This window comes from Rana temporaria, chromosome 2 (genome assembly GCF_905171775.1).
Source record: "Rana temporaria chromosome 2, aRanTem1.1, whole genome shotgun sequence".
NCBI classification, from domain to species: domain Eukaryota; kingdom Metazoa; phylum Chordata; class Amphibia; order Anura; family Ranidae; genus Rana; species Rana temporaria.
Window position 1 is genome coordinate 350,362,681 of NC_053490.1, and position 9,750 is coordinate 350,372,430.

The 9,750-nt window shown below is 43.9% G+C and overlaps 1 protein-coding gene across 1 annotated transcript in view; it reads left to right on the top strand.

The window, feature by feature from the left end:
- PLEKHA6 (pleckstrin homology domain containing A6) overlaps window positions 1-7,041 on the top strand; it is a 1,721,986-nt gene extending 1,714,945 nt beyond the window's left edge. Inside the window, exon 24 of the mRNA XM_040339540.1 lies at window positions 5,998-7,041. The gene's annotated coding sequence lies outside the window, so the exon portion shown is untranslated. The remainder of the gene's footprint in view (window positions 1-5,997) is intronic.
- Window positions 7,042-9,750: the final 2,709 nt, after the last annotated feature.

Below are 9,750 nucleotides of genomic sequence, written 5' to 3' on the forward strand. Positions count from 1 at the left end.
CAATGGAAACCCCCACAAAGTGACCCCATTTTGGAAAGATAACACCCCAACGTATAATCTATGAGGCATAATGAGTCTTTTGAACAGTTCATCTTTTTCCAGAAGTTTGGGGAAAATGTGGAAAAAAAATGAAAACTCATTTTTTTACACAAAGTTGTCCATTTATAAGATATTTCCAACACATAGCATGTACATAGCCAAAATGACAACCCAAAATATATTCTCCTGCTCCTCCCGAGTATGACGATACCACATGTGTGAGAATTTTACACAGCCTGGCCACATAGAGGCCCAACATCCAAGAAGAACCATCAAGTGTTCTTGGGACATAAATTCCGCATTTAATTTCCTTACAATCTATCCCATTTTTGAAGGCCCTTCATATTTCTAGCATATACATACCAAAAATGACACCCTAAAATACATTTTGCTGAGTAATGGGTAAACAAAATATTACCTGTGGTTTTAGTAGTGCAGTTGTCCACAGGAGGAGAGCCCTGATCCAGGCAGCAAGCAGGGACGTGGTCAGCGTCGGTGAATGGAATTGTCCAGGCAGCAGGCAGAAATATTGTCCATAGTCAGTACTGGCAGGGTTACAGTCCAGGGTCAGTGCAAGTAGAGACATTGCCAGCAGTGCCAAAATATTGGTCCTGGTAGTAAGCAGGAACATGGTCCAAGTAGCAGGCCAGGAAAGAATGGGGACAGGGGTAGAGGCTTCTCCCACCCAAATTTCTTTGAAGCCTCCGGGCAACCAGACCCTAATCCGGGAATGAGAAAACTAAAAAACTATTTTTTTCATCCAGAAAAACAATTCTGGAGCCCCTCACATATGTGAGACCCCTGTGTTCCCACTAGCATAGCAGGGTAAAAGATCAATCCAAGAGGCAGGCAAAAAGCGTGGTCAAACAGTCCAGGGTCAGTTCCAGAGCGGGCAGAAGTAGGTACAGTTTAGCGTTAGGCAGAAGCATAGTCGTATAACAGGCCAGGGTCAGTTCCAGAGCAGGCAGAGGTAGGTACAGTTTAGCGTTGGGCAGAAGAGTAGTCGTATAACAAGCCAGGGTCGGTTCCGGAGCAGGCAGAGGTAGGTACAGTTTATCGTTAGGCAGAAGCGTAGTCGTATAACAAGCCAGGGTCAGTTCTGGAGCAGGCATCGGTATGTACAGTGGCATAAGAGGTGTGGCGGTACATGACAATTACGTTTACCATACTTTCCTAATAATGTAGAAAAGTATGGTAACGGCGGAAACATTGACTCAAACAAAGGCCTGGTTGGGAAGGACAATCAGGGCAATAATATGTAGTGTCTTTTCTAGTTCCTTCTTTGGTGCACACCCGGCATCTCTTCTGACGTTTTCGGCCTGATGCATGGGGGGGGGATTTTCTCAATAAAGTGTCGTTCATGGAGTCTGCTCACGCAATCAGAGCGAATGCCATCTGGTGAGTCTTCAGGGTACAAAAGGGAGGAGATAATTTCTTCTTGGTAATAAAGATAAGATAAGGGGGTCCTTGTAGATTTACGGTAAATGACATAAGTGTTGTAAATGGCCAAACTGAAAAGATATATGGCGACCTTTTTGTACCAATAGCGGCTTTTTCTTGTGGGAAGGTATGGTTCGAGCATCTGATCATTGAAATCGACTCCCCCCATGAACAAATTATAGTCTTGAACACATGCCGGTTTTTGGACAGGGCCGTTTCTTCTGGGGATTTCCACGTAGGTGTCATTATGTATCGTTGAGAGCATGTGTACGTTTCGTTTGTCCTTCCACCGGAGAGCCAAAACTTCTTCATTCCGCAAAGACGCCGTCTCCCCTTTTCGCAGTCTTTCCATAACGAGCCTTTGCGGGAAACCCTTCCTATTGGGTCGCACTGTACCACACGCTGGAGTGCCCATCCGGTGAAGGTTGCGGAAGAGGGGCAAGCTTGTATAGAAATTATCCACATAAAGGTGGTAACCCTTTCCAAGGAGTGGATATACAAGCTCCCAAACAATCTTTCCGCTGGCGCCGATATATTCTGGACATTCAGGGGGATGCAGTTGGGTGTCCTTCCCTTCGTACACCCGGAAGGCGTAGACGTACCCCATGACCCGGTCACATAGCTTGTAGAGCTTAACCCCATATCGGGCCCTTTTGTTTGGGATATACTGCTTGATGCCAAGCCTGCCTGTGAAGTGGACCAATGACTCATCCACGAAAATATTTTGGTCGGGGACAAATAACTGGGGAAATTTCTCTGAGAAAAAATTTAGAAGTGGCCCAATTTTAAATAATTTGTCATGTGATGGGTCATTTCGGGGAGGGCACTGGGCGTTGTCATTGTAGTGGAGGAAACGCATTATCATGTGGTATCTGGTTCTTGACATAGTGGATGAAAAGACTGGCATATGGTGGATTTTTTTTTTGGACCAATATGCATATGATTCACTTTTTTTTGAGAGCCCCATGTTTAACGTTAGGCCTAAAAATAATTAAAATTCCTCCACTGTCAATGCTTTCCATTCATAGGGACGGGCGTAACTTGAATCAGGTTTTTTTTTATGAATTGCTGTGCATAGAAGTTGCACTGGGCCACAATGGAGGATAATAGGTCTTGGGTAAAAACTAAATAAAAAAAATCAATAGGGGCAAAGTTCTCTGTGTTCACCTGAACACCTGGCTGGGCGGTGAAAGGGGGGATGTTTGCTGCTCCGGAATTGGGGGGAAGCCACGTAGGGGTTTCAAGGGCATAGGGAAGGCTGGCATGGGTCCTAACCCTTTGGGGCTGAGATGACACTCTGCTAGTTCTTGGCCTTTGCTGCAGTGGTACTTCATTTCTCCTGGATGGTACTGAGCTGCTAGTTGATGCCACTGTATTTCTGGTGGATGGCCGCGAGCTGCTGGTTGATGCCACAGCGCTACTTGTGGTAGCCTGCTGCCCCATGTCAGAACGCCTTTGTTTCATGGGCACACTTTGCTCTTCCTCTGAATCTGTAGAAGACCCACTGCTTCCAACCGGTTCATATTCTGAATCAGAGAGCTCCCCGCTGCTCTCGTCGGTCAAGCACATATGTTCGTATGCCTGCTGAGCGGTAAAAAACTTTTTTGCCATACTGGTGACTGTGGGCTGTGGTGACAAACTATGGTAGGGAAATTGGAACAGATATGGCTGCACTGATGGGTGCTGATGAGATGAGGCTGGTCTAATGAGTGTGCACTGATGGGTACTGAGGGTGCACTGATGGGAACTGATGAGGGTGCACTGATTATCTGCCACTGATATGCACTGATAAGGCGGCGGTGATGAGGATCCACTGATGAGCACTCACTTATGGGCACTATTGGGCACTCTAGTGGCACTGATGAGCACTGTAGTGGTGCAGATGAGCACTATAGTGGCGCTGATGTGGTACTGATGGCACTAATGTGGCACTGGGCACTGATGGCACCGATGGGCACTGTAGGGACACTGGGCACGGTAGTGGCACCGATGGAGCACTGGTGGCACAAATGGGCACTGTAGTGGCACTGATGGTGCACTGACGGAGACTGGTGGCAAAGATGAGCACTGGTGTGGCACTGATGAGCACTGACAGACACTGGCAGGACAGATGAGCACTGTAGTGGCACTGGGTACGATAGTGGCACTGGTGTGGCACTGATGGAGCACTGACGGCACTGATGAGCACTGTAGTGGCACTGGTGGTGCACTGATTGGCACTGATGAGCACTGTAGTGGCACTGGGCACTGGTGTGGCACTGATGGACACTGGCAGCACCGATGAGCACTGTAGTGGCACTGGGCACGGTAGTGGCACTGGTGGCACTGATGAGCACTGTAGTGGCACTGGTGTGGCACTGATGGACACTAGCAGCACCAATGGGCACTGAAGTGGCAGAGGTGGCACTGAAGTGGCAGAGGTGGCACTGATGGGGACTGTATTGGCACTGGTGGGGACTGTAGTGGTACTGTAGGGGCACAGATGGGTACTGTGTGGCACAGATGGGTACTGTGTGGCACTGCTGGGCACTGCTAGGCACTGCTGGGCACAAGAAAAAATGACACTCACTTTTAAAATGTCTTCTCTCCTCACACTCTGTAACGGTGTGAGGAGAGAAGAGAAGGAGACCTTTGGATGACCTGTGTTTGTTTACTTTTTGATCGCTCCCTCATTGGAGGGAGCGATCAGGTGGTGAAGAGCCGCTATCATTGGCTCTTCACCGTGATCTGTGTTGCGCCGGACCCGGCGAGCACGCACACTCCCGCGAGCGCACCGCGGGGCGCGCGTGAAAACACGGAAGTGCACGAGGACGTCCCAGGGACGTCCTCCCAGAACAACTCGACCGCGCTGTAGCAGTATTTCTGCTATGGCGCGGTCGGCAAAAGGTTAATATATACATCTTACAAGCCTCAAATGCAAAATTACCATTAGCTGAGTTTACATAGAGCCAACATAAATTCCTTATTTTTCTTCCCAGCTGCTGGTGTCATCTTTACCACATGCCAACCACTCTATAGCAGGTTTACTGCTACAGGGCGGCCACGCTATGCAGGATCACATATATATACGGGTATCGGGCGCGAGCGCGTGCCAGTGGCGGCTCGATCCCACTGTGTAGATGTCCGCCAGGACCCGCTGATCATTCAGTACACAGGCAGAATAGTGATCTATGTAAAGAAGGCAGATCACCGTTCTGTCAGTAAGGTAGGCATGGATCCTGTGTTCTTGCAAAGCAGGGACACGGATGTATCCCTTACTCTAGTAAAAGCACCTCCCACACTACAGTAAAACACCAGTTAGGCAGACAGTTAATGCTTTGATCGTCCCCTGATGTTAACCCCTTCCCAGCCAGTGTCATTAGTACAGTGAGTGCATATTTTTTAGCACTGATCACTGTAATAATGTCACTGGTCCCCAAAAAAGTGTCAGTTAGTGTCAATTTTGTCCGCTGCAATATCGCAGTCCAACTATAAGTCGCTGATCGCCCCCATTACTAGTACATTTTATATTTGATATGTTTTATAGCGAAAAAAATTGTAATTGTCCTTTCTTGTTTATAGCGCAAAAAATAAAAACCACAGATGTTTTCAAATATCACCAAAAGAAAGCTCTATTTGAAAAAAAGTTTTATTTAGGTACAGCCTCGCAATTGTCAGTTAAAGTAACGCAGTGCCATATTACAAAAAAATTACCTGATCAGGGGGGGGGGGGGGGGGGAATCTTCCGGAGCTGAGGTGGATAAAAGATGAAGGCCCCCTTCAAAGTTTCTGGCAACACATACTGGCACAGGAAAATACACAAAAAAGTGGGGAAGAAGAGCACATTACCATGACTGTCTGGAAGCAGTCAGGTTTAAAGTCAGCCTGCATATTGGTGCTTATAAGAAGTGGTATATTTATGATAAGGAGGGTTTGGGTGGTTCATAAAAATGAGATTCTGTACTGGTAAATTATGCATTTACTGTATTTTTGTTAGATATTACAATTACATATTATAGTTATGAGAATTCATATAATTGCCTAGGAAATCACTTTCACAATACTGCATCAGTCTGTAAATTTGGTTATACACAGCTTGAATTTTATGTGGTTTCTGTGAATCGACCAAAATGCAAGATGTGGGGTAGACCTGCTGTCACCATCCGACTTTAAAAACTTTGATTGAGAAATTGAAAATGCTGGGTGAAAAAAAATAAAAAAAAAATAAGACGGCTGTTTAGTGATTACTGCCAGTTTTCTGCAGTCACTGTTCTGGTATTCTGATAGCTGTGGGTTCCTGTTGCCAAAATACAATAGTCAACAGCAGGAGATTCATCCATCTCCATAGTGTTTAGTTTGGATGGGGGAATCTATGGAGACCTTTAGACGCCAGGTCAGCGTAAGTCTATTTTGTTGATGAAAATGATAAACTTAAAAAACATTACAATTATTTCCAGCCGTCGAGTGTAACTTAAATTGCTCCACAATTCAATTTTTTTTCTGCAAACCATACATACTTTCTCTTTTCTCTTTATACAGCCACAGCTGCAAGACTGCACAGACTTTAATTGTGATAAAGCAGGTTCTTCTGTTGTGTCAGTTGCTGGCATGAGTTTTTACTTTCAAGTACAGATCCAAACCACACCTGCAATTAACAGAATCTTCTGGAATTGAAGTACTGCAACATCAGTGGACTAAAAGGACCCATTGTTTGCTCCAAACTGTTTAACATTTGGTACATAGCTTATTTATGCAAGCACAATCGATACTGCATTTGATCATTCATTCAACAAGATGAAAGTACTTGTATTGTATCCTAATTATTAACAACTGAGCTATTGCTTACTACTACAACCCCTTTATAGTTTATAAAAAAAAAGGGCAGCATATTATTCAGTTCTGTATGGCAGTTGTAAAACATTTTGTTGAATTTCAACTCGAAGCATGAAGCCCAACTGAATCGTTAGTTTAAATTGGCTACATATATTCCAGATAAAACAGAAAGGAGGAAATTACTAAAGGGTGGCACATAGCCTGCACCACTCTTCTAAAATGAGAAAATGGAACAGATTCTGCACTAATTAACAAAGTGGGCCCAAGCCCCATCTGGAGGAGGAACACTGTTAACTCTGAATGTATCAACAGCTAGGCATATAGGCAGAGAAAGGAGGTTTCCCTGCCTATATGTAGGCTCTGTCCATGTATCGCAGTGTGTTTAATTTACGGGCAGAAAGAGGCATGTGCGCTGTGTTCCAGTTTACCAGTAGACAGGCCACATCCTGTATAGCAGGGCCAATCTGTCAGGGACTTGCAACACTTTTTTATATTTAATTATATATTATAAAATCCATCTAAAACTATATTGAATAGTATTTTATATTAGGCATGGAAACCCTGAAATTGGTCTACCTGTTTTTGCCAATCTTGCCTGCTTTATTATAATGGCACAAGAAGATTGGTTAATTCCCACCAAGGTGTGCCAGGTCTTTCAACTGGTTTTCATTAAAAAGCAGTCACAGCCTGAGTAGAAACCTTTGTTCCCTACCAGCAAGCTGCAGAGAAGAACCCTCTTTCTGCAGAAGTCCATCTTACATAGTTACATAGTTAGTCAGGTTGAAAAAAGACACAAGTCCATCCAGTTCAACCACAAAAAACAAAATAAAAAAACACAGTAAAATCCTATACACCCAACTTCATACCCACAATTGATCCAGAGAAAGGCAAAAAACCCCAGCGGAGCATGATCCAATTTGCTACAGCAGGGGAAAAAATTCCTTCCTGATCCCCCGAGAGGCAATCGGATTTACCCTGGATCAACTTTACCTACAAATCTTAGTACTCAGTTATATTCTGTACATTTAGGAAAGAATCCAGACCTTTCTTAAAGCAATCTACTGATCTGGCCAGAACCACCTCTGGAGGGAGTCTGTTCAGACATTTTCACAGCTCTTACTGTGAAAAAACCTTTCCGTATTTGGAGGTGAAATCTCTTTTCCTCTAGACGTAAAGAGTGCCCCCTTGTCCTCAGTGATGACCGTAAAGTGAATAACTCAACACCAAGTTCACTGTATGGACCTCTTATATATTTGTACATGTTGATCATATCCCCCCTTATTCTCCTCTTCTCAAGAGTGAATAAATCTAGTTCCTCTAATCTTTCCTCATAGCTGAGCTCCTCCATGCCTCTTATCAGTTTGGTTGCTCTTCTCTGCACTTTCTCCAGTTCTCCTATATCCTTTTTGAGAACTGGTGCCCAAAACTGAACTGCATATTCCAGATGAGGTCTTACTAATGATTTGTACAGGGGCAAAATTATATCTCTGTCTCTGGAGTCCATACCTCTCTTAATACAAGAAAGGACTTTGCTCGCTTTGGAAACCGCAGCTTGGCATTGCATGCCATTATTGAGCTTATGATCAACTAAAACCCCCAGATCTTTCTCCACTACAGACCCCCCCAGTTGTACTCCCCCTAGTATGTATGATGCATGCATATTCTTAGCCCCCAAGTGCATAACTTTACATTTATCTACATAAACCTCATCTGCCACTTAGTCGCCCAATCAGACAGAGCATTGAGGTCGGCTTGTAAATTGGAGACATCCTGTAAGGACGTTATTCCACTGCATAGCTTGGTGTCATCTGCAAAGACAGAAATGTTACTTTTGATCTCAGACCCAATATCATTTATAAATATATTGAAAAGTAAGGGTCCCAGCACTGAACCTTGGGGTACACCACTCATAACATTGGACCATTCAGAGTAAGAATCATTAACCACGACTCTCTGAATTCTGTCTTTCAGCCAGTTTTCTATCCATTTACAAACTGATATATCCAATCCTGTAGACCTTACCTTACACATGAGCTGTGTGTGCGGAACTGTATCGAACGCTTTTGCAAAATCCAAATATATCACGTCCACAGCCACGCCTCTGTCCAGGGTTTTACTTACCTCTTCATAAAAGGAAATCAGGTTTGTCTGACAACTTCTGTCTTTCATGAATCCATGTTGTCTGCTGCTTAAATAGTTTTTTTCCAGCAAGAACTCATCCATGTGGTCTTTTATTAAACGTTCCAGTATCTTCCCAACTATAGAAGTTAAACTAACAGGTCTATAGTTACTTGGTAAAGACTTTGTTCCCTTTTTAAATATGGGCACCACATTGGCCCTGCGCCAATCCAGTGGTACTATTCCTGTCTTTAATGAGTCCCTAAATATTAGATACAGTGGCTTTGAAATGACAGAGCTCAACTCACCTAGGATCCGTGGATGGATACCATCAGGTCCAGGTGCTTTATCCACCTTTATTCTGTCTAAATATTTCTGGACCATATCACTTTTGAGCCATTGTGGATTTGGGGCTGTGTCACTCCCACCCCCATTTTGGACATGAGCTCCCCCATGCTCCATTGTATACACAGAGCTGAAGAAAACATTTAATAAATTTGCCTTCTCTTTGTCCCCAGTCACCCACTCTAGATTATTTTGTAAGGGGCCTACATGCTCAGACTTCACCTTTTTACTATTAATATATTTAAAGAATTTTTTGGGGTTTGTCCTACTATCTTTTGCAATCTGTCGTTCGTTTTGAATTTTTGCATCCTTGATTTCCTTTTTGCATATCCTGTTATATTCTTTGTAACATTTAAACAACACTAGTGTTCCTTCATTTTTATATTTTTTAAAAGCTACTTTCTTATTGTTTATAGCTTTTTTAACTTTGACCGTGAGCCACATAGGTTTTATTTTTAGCCTTTTAAACTTATTGCCCATGGGAACATACTTTGCAGTGAGGTTCCACACAGTCTTTTTGAAGAATTCCCATTTCTGTTCTGTGTTCATATGTTCTTATCTCTTGCTCAGTCAGAGCTAGAGCTCTCTAGTCAGCAAGGAGCATAAGCTTTACTGATTAAAAGTGGTTGCAAAGGTAGAAGGTTTTTTACCTTAATGCCGGGGTGCCCAACCAGCGGCCCAGAATAGAATAGCAACAGCCGGCAATAGCTGAATAGAAGACTGTTATTAAATATATTAAGTTAAGGGTATAGTAGAGTGGGCTCTATAGAGTAGAGTGGGCTGTGCTTGTGCCTGTTCTGCATATGCAGAGCAGACATGGACCTGCAATCCGCCCACTCCGCTTTATATGGCCCATGACCGGTTACTAAATCGCTTAAGTGACCCTCGCTCTTCAAAAGGTTTGACACCCCTGCCTTAATGCATAGAATGCATTAAGGTAAAAAAAATACTTGTGTTTAGCTCCATCCTCCAGCCCCACCTTATACTTATTGGAGC